The 19,425-nt window shown below is 41.1% G+C and overlaps 1 long non-coding RNA gene across 2 annotated transcripts; it reads left to right on the top strand.

Moving 5' to 3' along the window:
- The first annotated feature begins 654 nt into the window (after nt 1-654).
- LOC125687293 (uncharacterized) lies at nt 655-16,573 on the top strand. 2 transcript variants are annotated; one of them, XR_007374045.1, is made up of 4 exons: nt 655-778; nt 1,459-1,832; nt 14,525-15,528; nt 16,217-16,573. It is a non-coding gene; the product is annotated as an uncharacterized LOC125687293 (long non-coding RNA). The 2 variants fall into 2 exon arrangements; XR_007374046.1 differs by having other exon boundaries at nt 14,525-14,663; nt 15,410-16,573.
- The last annotated feature ends 2,852 nt before the right edge of the window (nt 16,574-19,425 follow it).

Consider the following 19,425-nt stretch of genomic DNA (forward strand, 5'->3'; position numbering starts at 1 on the left):
ATGTTTCATACTATGCTTCTCAGAGTAGTTTAGGAAACATCCTTTTCTTCATTGAAGTCATAAGGTTGGATATCAGGAAAATGTTCTTCACCAGAGAGTGGTGGACATGGAAGAGGCTGCACAGGGCTGTGGGCACGGCCTCAAGCTGCCACAGTTCAAGGACCATTTGGATACTGCTCTCAGACACAGGGTTTGGGTGGTTCCCTGTGGAGCTAGGAATTGATACTTGTAAGTCCCTTCCAAATCCGATACTGAGAACAAGAGTTAAAGCGAACTGTCTCAACTACACTTTCTTTACTTGCTCTATAAGAAAAACTCCTTCCTTATCTTGCCCAGAGAGGCTGTGGATGCCCCATCCCTGGAGGTGTTCAAGGCTGGGTTTTATGGGGCCCTGGGCAGCCTGGTCTAGTACTAGATGTGGAGGTCCATGGCCCTGCATGCAGCAGGGGGGTTGGAGCCTGATGATACTTGAGATTCCTTCCAACCCAAGCCATTCTATGATTCTATGATCTTTCTTTCTGTCCAGCTATCATATCAGAGACAGTCTAACCAAAGAGAATAAGAACTTCATTTAATTTGTGTAGTCATCATTAAGCCTATTATGTAAACAGCATTAAAATGTGGTTTCTTACTGAGTGTTGTCCAAAATGGCAGATAGAGGAAAACTGATGGGAAGCAAGTGGTTTTTCTGAAGATGACTGCAGCTTTGACATTGAAAGTGTAGACATGCACAGTGACTTCAGACTCAACATACTACACGCCTACAATTTCACATCTGGTAAGATGGCCTTGGGAAGTTTGGTGGTAAGGCAGATTTACTCCACAGGCTGTGTGGGTGGAAAGCAGCATGGGCTTATAGAGAATGAGAGAAGGAAGTAGTTGCAATTAGAAAGATGCTGTAATGGTGACACTCACATAACTGAAACGCTTCTGAAGTAATATCAGTGATTCTTCTCTGCTAAACCCAGAACTGGGCTTGTACTTTTCTGTGTGTGAGCAGTATGCTTTGAAACCTTTGTGATACACCAAAGCAGCTGCTTTATGGCTGAAGTGGCTGTAGGGTTTTTAAATGCATTTAGATAGGTATAGTGCGTGCTGCTCCCATCTGTTTGAAAGTTTTCAGGGAGTGGGGTTTTGGGAATGCATTTGTTTGCTGATAGTAATGGCTTATGAAGCATGTTATTGTTCATTCATAGTGAAGTGGCCCCTTCTCAGCTTTCTTAACGTCTGCTTGTCAAAGAGAGCAACAAACTGAAATTTTGAGTAGGCTTTGCTAGATCAGTCTAATTTTGACTAATGTTCAGAAAGGTAATTTACATTAAAGCAAGTATTGAAAAAAGGGGAGGGGGAAGGAGATTTCTAAACTGCAGCTCTATGAATAGCTCTGATAAAAAGTATTAGCATTTAATGCAATATTTTAATTAAAATAGTTTTTAATCTCTTCATTTTGTTTTCCAGGACTGTATCTATTCCTTTTCATTGTAATTATGTCCCTTTGGATTGGATTTTGCTGTCTGTGTTTCAAGTGACTGCATGAGGAAGTTTGCTTTCATGCAGCCAAGGCTGATGTTAAACCAAGGAGCAATTTTTTGAACATTGTGACCATAATGCTTTTTAATCAAAACCACGTGGGAATTGCTGTTCTGCTATCTCTGTGAGGATAATATTAGCCGTGTTTCATCTTCTTCACACTGTGCTTACTAGAGTCCTAGCTTTGTGCTAAAAGCTCCTGTGGAGGCATTCTGTAAAATTGAATGGAGATTAAAACTAATTGCTTTCTATGTAAGCCCTGGTAGAAATTTGAATAATAAGTTGAAGAAAATGTCTTTTTGGTAAGTTTCTTTTTTTTTTTTTTTTTGCTATTGAAAAACTTTATGTCACAGAAGAGGTATTTTCATATCCTCATATCCTGCAAAATTTTAATAATGGTAAAGATCAGGCATTGTGTGGTTTGATTAAAAAGACTCTGAGAACAGTGGAATTAAGAAGTGGTGTGATTATTGAGAATCATTTATATCCCCAAACTTTAAACAGTTCAGCAGCAAAATTTGGAGCAGCACTTCCAGTACCTCAGATGAAGATTATGTGGACATTAGTCACAGTAGGTTTCTAGCCAAGAAGAAAGCAGGTGTAAAAAGCAGTTTTCAAATTTCAGATCTCAGCTTCAGATTTTGAAAATTCCACATATGAATTCAACAGAGAGGTCGCTCAATAGTGTGACATGAGGCAGGCCAATGTCACAACTTTAGAAGCCAATCCAATGCATTTTGCCACTGTTTTATTGTCTTTTGTGCACATCTGAAAGGTTACATGAGCAGAATTTCTTAGCTTAAAAGAGCTGTAGGAAGAACATTTCTGTCATTCACCACTGTCTCCAGGCTACTTGGTTCCACAGTGAGAAAAGGCAAGAGTTGTCTAGACTCATCCTTTCCTGACCTGCTCTCTACAGCTGTATTGGGTACATACACTAAGCATTGGTACTGAAAACAAAACTATACAAAAGAATACCTTGTTAGAAATACATCCTGAATGAAGGAAGAAGTGGAGGACTCGATCACTCGAACTTTTAGTCCCTGCTCTGGTTTTGGTTAGCTCTTCTCACCTTTGCCTCTGCTTCTGCAGTGGCTGAGCCCTAATATTCCCACCTGAGAATGTATTCAGTCGGGGCTACTTAATGCGTGGAAGTCAGCACAGTATTGAAATGCATAGCATTGCCTGAAATAATTCTGTGCCCCTGCTTTAATTTGGTCTACTGATTATATGAAGTATGAAATATGCTATCAAGGGGAAAAATACTTGTATCTAATGAGGTAGAACTTATGTTGCTACTCTTACACAAGTTCCGAAGTTGCCTGGGAATTTTACTTAGCTGTTAGTCTTCTGTTGCCCATTCCAAGTACATAATTAAAGCATTTAATTTAAACATGTTAATTATAAATGATTTGTCAGGATTTTGCTTATTGTTTAATCAGAGAATCCCAATTACTGTTTGGCTTTAAAGCATATGATTCTCTTGAATAAAATGCTTGCTAAATAACTATTTTTGTAAAGAATTTCTATAATGCATTACAAATCCACATGTGAGCCAGAAAAGAAAGAGGCAAAAGATGCAATTTCACAAATCCACGTGAATCCTCAAGCTTAGGAAGGTAAAAAACCTTCCAAACTCTGCTTAACTTTGAAAATTGCAATTGTTAAAAAAGAAAAAGAAGAAGAAGGAAAAAGAAGGGAAAAGAAAAAGTGAGTATGCTTGATGCTAATTTAAGCAACATTTTAGAGTGGCACAGAAAGCTGTTCTGCATCCAGTCTGCTTAAGCTACTACATATACTTGTGCCAAACTGAATCTAGTTTTGGGTACTGATACAAACCACTCATGTTAGATTAAGTGGTTGAATATCTGCCTGAAAAGCCAGGAGTTATTTGGATGAGTGGGCAGAGTCATGCGGTGATGATTGAATTTGAATCTCTTATGTGAGCAAGTATTTGTTCACTCACAGAAAGTCCTGAGCAGAAAAAAAGTAAGCTTATGAATACAGGGTATGTTGCACAGATGGTTGTTGCAATAATTTGCAGAAACTTCTGTAGGCAGTTCTATGGATTAAACTCTTCTGACTCTAAACAACACAATTCAGGCATGTGACCCTACAGTTATATTTGAGATCTGTGATCTTTGTCAAGCCTATTGGTGTTCCTGGAATTCCCTCCTTTGCCCAGGAGCAGTTTTGTTTTAGGACTGTTAGAGGGGTTTTGAGTTCACTGGGCAACAGTGGAATTTCGATATTTGTTTGTACTAATCAGGCTCCTCCCAGAGTAAATAGGATGGTGGTGCTCTGCCCGTGAAAATTTTGTATGGACTGTCACTACATTGTTCCGCATCCAGTGTGGTGTTTTTATCTGTGGTATGTAGTATTCTGTGGACAAAATAATCCTAATTTGGGTAGGGCCAGGCAGTTAACTGTGGAATTGTAGCTACCTTAGTACACTGATTTTCCTGTCAGTACTGGTGACATGTGGAAACAAACTATAACCACAGAGTAGTTATAAAGCAGGTATGTTTAATCAGCACACTGTGCACATGCCGGATGAAGAGAGGATATTACCACCTAGCCTGCATACTGGAGGGCAAGAAAGGCATGTACTTAAAGAACAAGCTGCTTGCATATGCATTAGATGTCCAAGAAAAGGCTGAGTTATTACAATAAGTCCCCAGAATGACTGACATCCCTCCCACCCCACTGCCCAAGTCTCAGTTCTTTTACTCATGTGTATGTCTCGGTGCTAATTTGATGGTTTTTCTGATGAAGGCCATCATCTTATTTTAATTTGACCTGCGTCAGTTTGGAAAACACTTGGCTGGCTCTAGCTGGTCATCTCATTGGCTACAACTCCGTCCACGAAACCGCTGCTTCCGTGATAATTTGTGGTTTACCATCCTAGTCTGCTGTCTCACATTCCAGAGACAGGAAAGTTAACAATGTTATTTGGTAAAACAGGCAACCCGCTGTCTTTACTGTCTATATCTATAGAAAAGCATCCGTTATTGGCAGCAAGAAGCTGGCTTAGCAAGGTCAGATCTGTAGCTGCCAATTCAGCACCCCGTGAAGGCACCTAACTTTTAATCCAACTTATTTTCCTTAATTTACTGGGTCTGGCCATGATGGAGACACTTACCTTCATTGCAGCCTGTGTGGTGCTGTCCTTTGGTTTTTGATAACACACCGGTGCTTGACTGTTGCTGAACAATGACTGTGAGTCTTTCTCTTCTCTTTCCTACACTCTGCCCATGCAGTGAGCAGGTTGTCAGAGACAGCAGATTGGGCCCTGGCACTTGGCTGCTGGCCAGAGGCATGGAGTCATAGAATCATCATAGGTCGTAGAGTTATGTAGTTTGGGAAACACCTTCAAGATTATTAGACATAAGGAAGAACTTTTTCTCTCAGAGAGTGGTCAGGCACTGGAATGGCTGCCCAAAGAGGTGGTGGAGTCGCCGTCCTGACAGTGTTCAAGAGGCGTCTGGATGACGTGCTGCGTGATATGGTTTAGTGCTTGTGGTGGCAATGGTGATGAGGAGATGGTTGGACTAGAGGATCTTGTAGGTCGTTTCCAACCTTGTGATTCTATGATTCTATGATTAGCAGTCCAATCATCAATCTACTAAGTCCCATCGCTAACCGTTCTTTCATGCCATGTACGCACATTTCTTAAATACGTCCAAGGATGGAGACTCCAACGCTTTGGACAGCCAGTGCAGAGGAGTAATGGAGCTCTAGTAATCCAGTAGGGAAGCACTAAGAAAGATCGACCCAGGGTTGTGTGTGCTGTTTATTTCTAGAAGACAGCACACTGAGGTGTGGTACAGAGGAGCTCAGGAACAGCAGCATTGGGTGCTGATTGGGTCAGTCTCCTGGGAAGATGCCACTCTGTCTGGAGACATTTTTTTCATAACATGAGAGGAGATGGTGTGAATGATCTTTTAATTTGGGTATGGAAGCAGGCTCACAATTTTTTGTATGTGCAGAGATGGAAGTAATTAATCAGGGAATATGAAGTGCATCAGGTTTCTTTGAGACCTGATGAGTGATCCAATAGGGCTGCCTTGGATCTTGCTGCCCGTGATCTTGCTGGGAGTGATGCAAAGCTTTGTTTTTCTTTGCTTGAAGTGCTGCCAGAAAATGCAAGCTGTTTCTGTCCTGATTCTGTTGTTAGGTGAGGTGAATGGATGACAAGTAGTTAAACAATGAGTTAATTTGAATGGAGTTCTACTTAATGTATTTCCTAAAAAAGAATAACTAACTTCTCCTTTTGGTGTACATTACAGTCTCATATATTACAATCACATTTACTATTTACAAACGATGCAACAATTTAGAGTAACTATAATTATCTAATAAATTCATTTTTAAAATTCCCCTATTACAAATTGGTGCAGAAGACAAAAACCAGAGCCCTAACTCACATGCTTAATGAACTGCAATGAAAGAGTGCCTGGTGTCATCTATCCTTCAGACCAGGAAGATGTACAGCTGACATTTATTGTAAGATATGTCAATTACTTCATTTTTTTTTTTCCATTTATGCAGTGTGAAATTTCTTCTTAATAAGTTTGATTTTTTGTCCTCCTAAAACCTTTAACACTGTCTCCACTCCTAAACACACTTGCTATTGTTAGCCAGAGGCATTTCATGCTGAAAAACTTCTGCCACAAAAGATGTGGTTAACAAAATAGGAAATCTTGTTCAAAATAATTAAATAGCCTCTTTTCCCTGAGGTAAGGGAAGATGTAGAAGTCTGAAACCTTGTGCATTTTGGTTTGTTTTTGTTTTTGTTTTTTTTTCCTTTTATAAATACAGTAATAAAATGAGATATCATTTTGGTTAATCCACTTGGAAGGAGACTCAACTGGTACTTTCTGATGTTGGTCTCAACAAAGTCTAAGAAAAATCACTCCATGCTAAACCAAAATCCTAAATGCTTTTTCTAGGCAACTCTTTTCCTCCCACTTTTCTTGCTTCTTTATTTATTTTTCTCCTTGATATCATATTGATATAAGCCTTTTGGATCATCTACAGACCTCCCAGTGTCTTCCAGCCATGAGCCAGCAGTGTGCTCTTGCAGCTTAAAAAGCAAGTGGTATCCTGGGCTCCATCAGAAGAGGAGTGGCCAGCAGGGACAGGGAGGTGACTGTCCCCCTCTACTCTTGTGAGGCCCTGGAGTACTGTGTCCAGGTCTGGAGCCCTCAGTACAAGGAAGACATGCAGCTGTTGGAGAGGGTCCAGAGGAGGGCCACGAAGATGATCAGGGGACTGGAGCACCTCCCCTACGAAGACAGGCTGAGGAAGCTGGGCTTGTTCAGCATGGAGAAGAGAAGGCTGCAGGATGACCTAATTGCAGCTTGTACCCTTACATACTTTCAGTACCTAAAGGGAGCCTACAAACAGGAGGGGAGTCAACACTTCGAAAGGGTAGATAACAGGAGGACAAGGGAAATGGTTTTAAGTTGAGGGAAGGAAGGTTTAGGTTGGATGTCAGGGGGAAATTCTTTACAGAGAGAGAGGTGAGGTGCTGGAAAAGGCTGCCCAGAGAGGCTGTGGATGCCCCATTCCTGGAGGTGTTCAAGGCCAGGTTGGATGGGGCCCTGGGCAGCCTGGTCTAATATTAAATGTGGAGGTTGGTGGCCCTGCATGTGGCAGGGGGGTTGGAGATTCATGATCCTTGATGTCCCTTCCAACCCCAGCCATTGTGTGATTCTGAGATTCCGTGATTTCTCGTTTTCCTTTGATTCTATATATTTGTCAGCATTGAAGGTGCTTTCTTTGAAAGAACACTTTGGCTGCAGGCAGGACTGGTACTATGGTGGTCTTCTAGAGTGACTGCCAATGTGGTTGGATTGTGTGTGGTGCTTGATTCACTATCAGGGTGCACTGGTGTTTGTGCAATGGCTGGGGCTGCAGAACAGAGGGAAGAACATGTCTGCACTTATGTGATCTATTTTGAGTCTTTAGCGATCCTTTTTCTTTACCTCTGTAGTCTTATTTTAGGTGACCCCTACTGTCATCATTAACGTGTCACAATTAAACCCGTCTCTCATTTCTTAGCATTTATCTCTCTACCCATTTCCCATTAGCCCATCCCTCTAAGCCTTTCTGGATGAGTAAACATTCTGGCTTTATGGTCTCAGTAAACTTGAGCATAAAATGTTAGACAGCTGATCTTTTGCTTTGGATATGAATTTTACTTTTTTTTTTCTTGTTCTCAGCCCAGCTTGTCAGACTTGTAACCAACATGTGTAATTTCTTGCTCAATTGTGCTGCCTACAAAGAACAGTGTCTTCAATTCTTCTTCTGTGTTATCTATGTGGCAGTTCATTTTCTTTCTCACCCTGTCCTTCTCTCCTTCTTCAGGCAATTTACTGTGGATTGCTCTAATCTTGTTCTTCCCAATGGCCACAGCAGTCCTCAATGAGGACTCTTTGTCACCCTTCTGTAACTGCCTCCACAGAATTCAGATTCTTTCTAAAGTCTCACATAACTTTTCCTTTTTTATACTTATCTTCTTTTGTACTTATCTTCTGTAGCACCCCTTCTATTATTTGCTTGACGATTGACACCTCATTGCATTCTTTGAGGGAGTGTCTCCTGGCCAGTCCCTTGTTTTTATTTGTGTGTGGGACACTCTTCATGACATTGTCCTCAGAAAGTTCGTATCTCCCCTTTCTCATCCCCTTCCTGGAGATAAATGCTTGCCACAATGCTTACAAGAGAAATTACTGACTGTTAACGACACAGGAAGGGTAATTGAAAGTGGTTTATGTATTCCACTTTAAAAAGCTATCCTTGCTCTCCTGCACAGTAGTTCTTAATATTAATTGTATATCTTTAGAGCAGACAGTCCACTGAACAACAAGGCTCTCTTAAGTAACAAGTGCATCAATATAAACAATGAGTTACCTGAATGTGAGCACCTTTTACCTAAATAACTTATCTCGTTCTACTCCATTTACCCTCTGTTGCATTTTTGGATTGGGAATATAAGTGTTTTGGGACAAGGACTTCTCCTGCTTGGGAAGTACTTCATACATGAGCAAAACCCAAACCAAATAAGAAGCAGATCATCCTTGTAACACCATTATTAATACAAAAGAAGTAGATGCAGCATTCCAGAAGAGTTCTGCTCTAATTCTTCTTGCAGTGTACTCATTATCACATGCTGCCAGATTCTAGAAAGCTGAAACAAAATGTAGCTTCAGAGCTAATCAAGGCTGAAGGTCTGCACGTGCACTTTTACTCATTACACTGTCAGATGATAAATCTGCTTCAAACCAAATGGGTATTTTGAGACCTTGACTTCATACGTTACTAAGAGGAATATCAAAGCTGACAAAGGTTAATAGGCAGTTCTCCAAAGGTTAATTCCCTATTTCTGTCCAAAAAACATGAAAATTCACTGAGAAAAAAATAAAGCAAATGGAGTGCATGGTTTGGGAAGAGGAGACTCAAATTAATGTGTATGTCCTACCCTAGGTGCCTGATGCTTTGGATAGCAGACCATAGACTCACAATCAGAAGACCATAGACTCATTAAAACCTGGAAAAAGGATGACTCACAGAACTGCTGATTATTTCCTTTCATATTTGAGAGGAATAAGAAGGAACATAGCATTCTTGAGAAACATGGCTTTCTGGGTTGTAGTCTCAGCTTCCCTGCAGTCTATGTTCAGTAACTGCTGGAAAAGGCTAAGAAGAGCTGAAGTTTGTTCACTGAGGGTGTTTGTAGTCTGCTGCTTTCTCTAAGTGATGGGTTGCAATGCATGTATTCTCTATTCCATATATATTTTGGAGAATGTATTTTTAGAATGATCTGTATTGTATTGCATACTATATATATATATATATAAATGTATATTAAAAAAGAAAGAAGGAAAGAAAGGAAGGAAATAATTGTAATTTCCCTTCATTTTCTGTAGTTATTAGTAGGGCTAAAAGCAATTCTAACTGGTGCTGTGTGTGACTAGACTCATTTCTGAAGGGAAATCGCTTTGAATTGAATTGGCATGGACTGACCAGTTAGCACTGGCCTTAGGATTCATTATATTTCACAGTGAGAATCATAATGCTGATGAATATTTGCAACACCCCTTGACTTGAACTGTTGATCCTGAGCATGTTTTAAACCTGACCCTTTATGAGAGCATAGTCAAAGAATGATCAAGCAGAACTGGGGGTTTTCTGGGCATTTGTAAATAAGACAGGAGGGAGTGCTATTTATATCCAATAGACAGCTGGCAGTACAGCAATATGTGAAAAATCTGCAAGTATCTCAGCAACAAACTTTTACAGCAGCATTCTCCCTCCTGTGCAAAGACCGGTTTGTGATCAGGAATGCAGATACGTGGAATTTACTGTCACAGCAGCTGAAAGTTAAAATACGAATAGTGCGATATGTCCCGCCTCATTAAATGAGCAGTTTGGTGGTTATGTGATCCAGATGGTCTGTTCAGAAAAACTGTAACTCCTCCCCTTTCCTGTTTGTTCATTTTTGTGCTTTGCGTGGAGCAGTCACCAAAAGCCTCAGACAAGAGACGATGCAGGCTTTTGAAGGGGAATGGGAAATCTTGATCAGAAAAGTCTTTAAAAAAACTGTTAATTAGTATAAGAAGAGATCTGTGAACAAAAGCACACCATCCTTTTAGGGAAGATTAAATTCTGTTTCTCTCTGATCTTCCCATCAATTCATCATGGCTGTATGGATAAACTGTGGGAAATGGCAGAAGATAGGCATTTCTCCCCTTAAGTGGTAGAATACACAACTATTGTCAGCTCCCTCTCTTCATGTAACAGAGGAGGTTGCCAGCACCAAACGGGAGTCTTCACACATTTCCCTCCAGTAAGAACAGCAAAATGCTGGATACTGTTAATCTCCCTAGCTCCTTTCAGTTCTGAAACTGAAGCTTCCATGTGACAAAGGGCTTCAGGTATCAGAGACTGATGGCTTCATTGCAAAAGTAAACAGAGGAAGCAGATAAGGGCAGATGAGCATGGAAACTGGCACTGATCCTCATAAACAGCATACATGGAGTGTGCTTGGTGAAATTCCACATGGGAAGCAAGGCACTAGAAAATCTCTAGATGATCTGGAGATGCTTTGGAGTTGATCTTCTAACACTTGTTTTACCAATGATCCCAGTGGGAGTCAGATCAATTGTTTCCAGAGTACTTCAGATGTTATCGTATTGGATGGTGTGGCTGGGCATTTAAACCTCACAGTGGTTTTGATACTTGTCTGCAAAAATATATATTTGAAATTCTAATGATTTGTCAACCTTTGTATTTCTTAATGGTTATGTATTTAAGGCACTAGGTACCTTATCTTTTGAGTATCCTCTTCACAAGTTCTTCCTTTCCTCTTAAACTAATATTTTTGCAGATGTTGACCTTGTAACCTCTGGCTTCAAATTTATCCTATAATGCTTGTCCCCGACACCAAACAATCTCTAGACTTTCCTTAATGGTAGACAGAGGAAAGGGGAATTCTTTATTTCTCCTAGCTTTGTTTTTTATTTTTCTATGCTGCTCTGTTGTGCAGTTCCTTCCTCTTCAAAATTCTGCTGTTGCTTTGGTCTTCTTCCCAAAATGGTAGTGATCAAAGCCTCATTTCACAAATGAATTTGAAAGGATTATTTGAAAGTATAGCATAACACGTCTTGATTTTTATACTGCATCAAGCCTCATTTTCTTTAAGTCATATAAATGTATACCTTCCTCCAGAAAAAGCTTTTTTTTTTTTTCCCAAATCTGTTTTTTTTTTTTTTTAATTGCACAGTTGTTGCTAGTTAATTACCCCCTTTCACTGCCTTCCTCTATCCACCTTGCATTGTTACCTGCTTTCTCTTCTGCTTTTCTTTATCTTCTTTTTCTCTCCTGTACTTGGAGGTCTCCACACTGCATTCCTTATGCTGACAAAGGGATTCTTCAGAGGAACACAGCGCTCACCCATAAAGTCAGCAACAAATTTGTTGTAAATAACAGAAGATAGTGCTGTGGTCTTATTATCTAGAACTGTCATAGGCAGAGCTCTTCAACAACATAGAGAGGCTGCCTCAATTACACCCAGTTAAATAAATAAAAGTAAATTGAAAGAGCTCATCACTTACCTTTGTTCTAAGTGAAAAGAGGTCTTTGAAGGCTGAGATAAATTTGACAGTGAATATCCAAGATGGGTGGCCTTGGTCTGTACCTTTAAGAACTCAAGATGCTTGTGGAAGGTATTGATGTGTTTCTTTGGTTCAGTGTGCACATTCTGCAAGAACAGTCTGGCAAGAACCTATTCTGGAGCTCTGCTTTTGAGTAAGCCTTTTTAGTAGTATATGCTTGGGTTTCTTCCTGTTAGAAACAATGCAGTAAGCAGAATCTATTTCATTTCCCACCTGAGAACAAAAAGCCCTCTATATATTTGTCTGCTTCTGATAGAACCTTGTTATGGATCTGTGGTCCTTTCCAAACTGAGGAGCAGAAATACGAATGCAAATATCTTTGCAATTAAGATGTTCATGAATCCAGGCTCTACAGACCTGAGTCTAGCAGGTCAGCTAGCATAGAAGCCCCCAAACAAACAGAAGTTCTTCGGGCAACTCTGCCTCTGCAAAGAGAGCTGTGAACCTGGTTGACTGGTTGTCATGCTAGGTCTGCTCAGACATTCTGGTTGACTCCAGAGCCAAGGTTAGATATTTAAGCCCTTTTACTTGAAGGAAGAAACAAACACTGCAGGCAAGTATTCTCGTCTGTAAGGCTGTCATGAACACGCATTGAATCCTTATATGTGATGGTTGTCTTCTGGCTCTAATCGAAAGGTTTAATAATTTTTTCTGAGCATATGTGTAATGTGAGCTCCAGATGGACGAGCCATTAAATTCACTGTCTTGTTGGATTGAGTGTGTGGAAAACCTGGGTCATAAAAGCAACGCTTGGCATGTTTTCAAGGCTCATTGTGTTCTTACTGTATTGTAACTATACACTGATGTACATTACATCTACGTTATCTATTTACCTTGTGCCTTCATCATGATGCATATTAGCATGAGAGGTAATGGCCTCAAGTTGTGCCAGGGAAGGTCCAAGTTGGATATTAGGGAAGCTTTCTTCTCAGAAAGAGTGGTAATACAGTGGCATGGGCTGCCCAGGGAGGTGGTGGAGTCACCATCCCTGAGGTGTTCAAGAACTGTGTGGATGTGGCACTGGGGGATGTGGTCGAGGGCATAGTGAGGTTGGATGATCTTAGAGGCCTTTTCCAACCTAAGCAATTCTGTGTTTCTGTTTTCCAGTACAGAGGACATGAGCAGAATCCTCTGTTTTTGGAGATGTGAGCAGAAGATTTGGGGTACTATCGCACTCTGATCCAGCTAATGGTCACACGAATTGTTGAAGTAAATGACTGACCAATGAAAGAGAGATAAAAATTCCATTTGAAAGGGGTTCTGAGTTGTTTACAGGAATAATAATAGCACTGATAAATCTTACATTTTAGAACTGTAATTTTAAGACAAGTAAACAATAGCATGCATGAAATGCTGCTTGGTTACATCTGACTATGGATCTCTGACTGGAATTTCATAGTGGATCTATAAAGAGCCAAAGGTGGAATAATTAGCCTTGCGCCATATGCAGAGGTAAAAATAATTGCATGCTTGTATTGACTACTCTGGCTTGGTAGCAAAAGTAAAGTTACTTCTGTAAGTATTGGACAGACAACAGTATTCCTCTTTTATGCTTAGCAAATGTTTTTTCTACAACTGTTAGTGTTTTCATGGGAAGTTAACTACATGGCTACTCTGCATTCCACACAGCATGAATAAAACACTGCTGGCAAAAGCTATAAATCAATTTGGAAAGGCTGTTAGTACATGGAAAAACCTAAGAAAAGTTTTGTTACCTTAGTGTATTAAGCATGCACACTACTAGACAAGTTTGTCACTCTGGGGAACGTACTTAACAAGGAATGTCAGACAGCACTAATGAATATGTGGGAAAGAAGCAATAATGGAAAAAGCTGTCAGCTGTTAATTTTAGTTATTTAAGATAGACGAGGTTAAACTGTATTAAAGAGTTTTAAAGTGTTATGCAGTAATGTAGGGATGTTTAAAGTTTTATATGAGGATGCTGTGTGGTTGCTGACAGCTTTTTCTTGCCAAAATAATTTTGTTCTTCCCCACCCTGTGCTAGATTTTATGGCTTGTTTGCTTTAGCAGTGCTGCTGGCAGCTCTCCAAACTGCTTTCCACCCAAAAGCAGCGGCCAAAATACAGCTATGCCAAACCAAAACTAATGCAGTATTGGTTTGTTTTTTAAAATGTGTGATTCACAGTACTTAGCAGGTTGTCATTTACTGATATTCACAGCAGTAGCTGAGTTTCTCATTATATATGCTAAAGCAAAAATAAAATAATAATAATAATAAAAAAAAAAAACAACAGGAAGGGCTCAAGCATGTCCTGGCCCTTAATACTGTCTGTCTTAGATATGAGCTGAACCCATTTCTGCTTTGGTAAGGAAAGAAAACAGACTCTGGAACTTCTGCTAGACCTGTCTCATTAAGAAATCTTATTTTAGTTGTGTTTTGCAACATAGTGTCACTTGTAAACTAGGGGAAAAAAGTAATTCCCTTAAGCAAATATCTGGCCTTCCATGTCCTCGTTGCACTGGCTGCTGCCAAAAAAAAAAAAATCAGTGAGATAGGAATGGGAATCAAAGGTGACAAATTGTAAATGCCTTTTGAAAGGTGTTTATTTTTAATAAACAAAAACAACAGATTTTGTCAGAGTTTGAGAAACTAATCATAATATTTGTATGTCTACATTTCAATATTTAGCATCTGTGGATTATTCCATTTATGTGAAGTGCTTGGACGTAGTTCAAGAAAGGGAAGAAATAGGCTAAAAAGAATGTGTGGAATTGAAAAAAACAAAACCAACAAATAGAGATATGAGACTTAATTCACAGAACTGCCTGCCTCTTTGTAATCATTCTGACAGGTGCTAAATGGAAGTGTGCTACTCCTACTGCTCACAGAAATAATTACACAGAGAAGTACCAGTGATGGCTCCAGTACCGTGTTTATAAAGAGAGCAGCAATAGGAATATGAATAAATCAACAGAACACCTTCAAGCAAGGTGAATTATCTTTTCGTTTTAAACACTACTCAAGATTGAAATTGTAAATAAATATTTCTTTCAACTTTTCAGATTAAAGACGTATTAGTAACCCTGTTATTTTTCCCCTTGTGCTTTCCAGTTTTAATTGTGAGCACGTAAACTTTAGTAAAGAATGAAATAACTAATCAAAGCCAACAGTGGCCAGTGTTTCATTGTTTTATGCTCTGTGTAAAATAGTTTGTCTTACGTCTGAAGGCAGATGGTAGGTGAAGGGAAGGTAGGACTGGAGAACTACTACTTTCAGAGGAATGGATGATTTAACATGCATTTTGGTGTGGGAATTGTCTCTGTTTTCTTCCATTGAAGGGAGGGTCAGCAACTTAATCTCTTGGAGGTTTCTGCTGTTGAGGAAGGGCAGTTTTTCCAACTTTTCCAGAGTTATCGTGGGTTATGATCAGCCCAAGGAAGCAGTGTGAATGAGCCAGTTCAGACCAGAATGTAGAACTTTGGGCACCATCTTTTTTACAGGCTTAATTTCAATTGCCAACTCCTTTATCCACAACTACTAAGTGTACAAAAGCAGAGTTGAATCAGTGTTCCTCTGTCCCTGAAGCTGCATGTGAAAATGGTAATTGGGGTGATTTGTCCAAGGCAATACACAGAAAACCAGAACCTGTCACTGTAACAGAATGCAGTTGTCTATAGCCTGTTTCTGAGCTCCTTCTGCTCCTGTACAGCCACATTCATTTCATTTCATAGAGTAGTCATGAACTAGAGTTGCAAGGGAATTTGCTTGGCTGTGTCTTATGGCTACTGATGGTGTCCACTGGAGTCCTCAGGAGTGCAAAAAGAACATAATGGAAAGAAGAAAGAAGAAAAAGAGGTGAGTGAAATTCAGATAAAGTGTACCATGTCTTTTATACCAAACTACAGATGTATGCAAAGGCTCAAACCAAATTTCCGTCGTCTTGCTGCCTCAGGAGGTGCTGACTTCATTTTGTCTGGATGTATCTGCCAATGTATTTGTCTTTAAACCATATGCTAAATTACTTGCAGCTGATTTATAGGATGTCTCAGTGAACTGGGAAAGCAGAACTATACTACAGTAATGAGAATGTTCCCCAGCAAAGTCCTGGTTCTCACTCAGCTTTGGGAGAGAGGGGATCAGGGTTCAGACAGCAGCCAGATAGTTAATGCATGTTATCAAAAGATGTGGAGTTCTATATACACAAAGATACAGTGCTCAAAAGAGGAAAAAGGGTATACTTTGAGACACCACACTTTCCATTAAAAGTCTGAAAAGATTTTTATGGAATATCAGGGATGTGAACGTGGTAATTGTTTTCAGTCTCTTATTCTCTTAATTTTCTCTGAGTGTTCATTGGAATAGATATAAATTTGAATAAAATTTATAGCAGGACAAGGAAGAGTGCCTTTCACACAACTCTCTGTGCACTTTATTTTTTATTAGAAGCAATTTGGATTTAAGAACCAAACTCTGTGTTTGACATCGTTTCCCCTATTATTTGTCCGCATTCTTTCTTTTAAAGGTAATCTTTTTCTTCTTTCAGGATTCCTGAATCAGAAGCAGATAACTCAGATGTCCAATAATTTTAAAAGCAGTGATAAATACTATTACAATGATACTGATGGGTTGTTCTACATCACGAGACACTAAATGCATCATTCTTTTTCATGATTATAATCCATGCTGGCAGCCTTGCACATCAGCCCTCAGACTGGAAATTTCAACCTTGTCTTCAATCTGTTTCCCCTGGAAGCATTATGTTTGGGTTTTTTTTACCACAGTAGAAATGGGCTGAATGTTTCAGTTTTACTCCTGATCTTCACATTTAGCTTTTGAAGAAGAAATGTTGGTGTTAGGGGAGGAGTGTGGAATGAGAGGAATAATTTTTAACATAGATTTAACATGATGCAAAGACTGCTTTTCGTATATGATAAAGACGGTCAGTTACATGTTGCCAAGCCCAGCTCACACCTTCTTTAAGTCTCTGTATGTTACTAATGAAGCATAAATAAAGACTTGCTGAAGTTAGAAACTTGTTGCCCACAACATTCTTTTCTATTTTTTTCTGAGCACTTTGTATCCTGTAGTTTTCTTAATGGATGTCACACATAAACCCATTCAGATAAAAGAAAAATTGAGACACTGATGACTAACAAGGAGATGAGACTTGGTATATGCAAAGAAGTCCTTCAGAATATAGTGGTAAGTAGCTGTAAATGCTCAGATGATTTTTGCTCTATAAAAAGGGTGAAAAGCCTGTAAAGATGAGGTAAAAAAATTAAAAATGTTAGTTTTCAGTGAAATAACACAAGATTATAGCTAACATCTTTCCCCTTTAGCAGATATAATCTTCAGTTAATCTAACACAAGCTAGGTATCTAAAGACTGCATGAAAATGTTCCCAGTTGGAAGAAGGCACTCCATGGTGCATTGAGCTTATGCAGCAAGATTTTGGTACCATGAGGGTTGCAAGGGTGTCCTCTGTGAACTGAGCCCAGCAGAATCCAGTGTCAGAGCAGAGCAGCTCCAGCTGCTCCAACAGGGACCTGCAGCTGCCAGAGCTGAGCCGTAGAATCATAGAATCATAGAGTCATAGAATCACATGGTTGGAAAGGACATGTAAAGTCATCTAGTCCAACTGTCCTTGTCCTCCCATTGCCATTGGTGCCACAAGCCACTAAGCCGTATCTCGCAGCTCCTCCTCCAGATGCCTCTTGAACACTGCCAGGGACAGCCACTCCACCACCTCCCTGGCAGCCATTCCAGTGCCTGACCACTCTCTGAGAGAAAAAATTCTTCTTTATGTCCAACCTAAACCTCCTCTGGTACAACTTGTGGCCATTTCCTCGGATCCTGTTTGTTGCCTGGGAGAAGAGGCCAGACCCTTTTGCACCACAACCTTCCTTCAGGAAGTTGTAGAGAGCAATAAGGTCTCCCCTGAGCCTCCTCTTCTCCAGACTGAACAATCCCAGCTCCCTCAGCCGCTCCTCATAAGACTTGTGCTCCAGACCCCTCACCAGTTTCATTGCCCTTCTCTGGACACGTTCCAGGGCCTCAATGTCTTTCTTGTAGTGAGGGGCCCAAAACTGAACACAATACTCAAGGTATGGCCTCACCAGTGCTGAGTACAGGGGATGATCACCTCCCTGCTCCTGCTGGCCACACCATTTCTAATGCAGGCCAGGATGCCGTTGGCCCTCTTGGCCACCTGGGCACACTGTCGGCTCATGTTCAGCCAAGCATCAACCAACACCCCCAGGTCCCTTTCCTTTTCACACTCATCCACCCACTCATCCCCAAGTCTGTAGCGCTGCATGGGGTTGTTGTGGCCAAAATGCAGGACCTGGCACTTGGCCTTGTTGAACCTCATCCCATTCACCTCAGCCCAGCGATCCAGCTTATCTGGATCACCCTGAAGGGCCTCCTTACTCTCAGGAAAATCGACACCACCTCCCAACTTGGTGTCATCTGCAGACTTACTGAGGGTACACTCAATCCCCTCATCTAGGTCATCAATAAAAATATTAAACAAGATGGGCCCCACTATTGACCTCTGGGGGACACCACTTGTAACAGGTCAGCAGCTGGACTTAACTCCATTAACCACTATCCAGAATCACACAATCACAGAATGGCCAGGGTTGGAAGGGACCTCAAGGATCAAGAATCTCCAACCCCCCTGCCACATGCAGGGCCACCAACGACCACATTTAATACTAGACCAGGTTGCCCGGAGCCCCATCCAATCTGGCCTTGAACGCCTTTAGGGATGACGTTTCCACAACCTCTCTGGGCAGCCTTTTCCAGCACCTCACCACTCTCTCTGTAAAGAACTTTTCCCTGACATCCAACCTAAATCTTCCTTCCCTCAACTTAAAGCCATTTCCCTTGTCCTCCTTTTCTACCCTTTCAAAGAATTGATTCCCCTCCTGGAAGGCTGCAAGGTCATCCCGCAGCCTTCTCTTCTCCCAGCTCCCTCAGCCTGTCTTCGTAGGGAAGGTGCTCCAGTCCCCTGATCACCTTTGTGGCTCCCCTCTGGACCCTCTCCAACAGCTCTCTGTCCTTCTTCTACAGGGGGCTCCAGACCTGGACACAGTATTCCAGATGAGTACAAGAGCAGAGTAGAGGGGGACAGTCACCTCCCTCCCTGCTGGCTTCCCCTCTTCTGATGGAGCCCAGGATACCATTTGCTTTTCGAGCTGCAAGAGCACACTACTGGCTCATGTTAGGTCCTTTTCCACAGGGCTGCTTCCAAGGACCACTCCTTCCAGTCTGTATGGATGCCTGGGATTCCTCCAGCCCAAGTGCAAAACCTTGCACTTCGCTGTGTTGAACCTCATCAGGTTCACACAGGCCCACCTTTCAAGCCTATTGAGGTCCCTCTGAATGGCATCCCTTCCTTCCACTCAGCTTGCTGTCACCAGCAAACTTGCTGAGGGTGCACTTGATTCCATACCCGCTGGGCATGGTCCTCTAGCCAGTTCCTTACTCAAAGAAGGGTATACCTGTCCAGGCCATGGGCAGCCAGTTTCCACAGAAGAATACTGCGAGAGACCATGTCAAAGGCTTTGCTGAAGTCTAGGAGGACTACATCAACATCCTTTCCCTCATCTTCCAGGCTGGTCACCTAGTTGTAAAAGGAGATGAGGTTGGTCATGCTGGTCAGGCCCAGGCTGGCTGGGCCTGACCCCCTGGACACCACATATATGCCATGTGATCTCACCCAAGATAAAAAAAGTTTAGCTGCTTACT

Source organism: Lagopus muta, chromosome Z (genome assembly GCF_023343835.1).
Source record: "Lagopus muta isolate bLagMut1 chromosome Z, bLagMut1 primary, whole genome shotgun sequence".
Classification (NCBI taxonomy): domain Eukaryota; kingdom Metazoa; phylum Chordata; class Aves; order Galliformes; family Phasianidae; genus Lagopus; species Lagopus muta.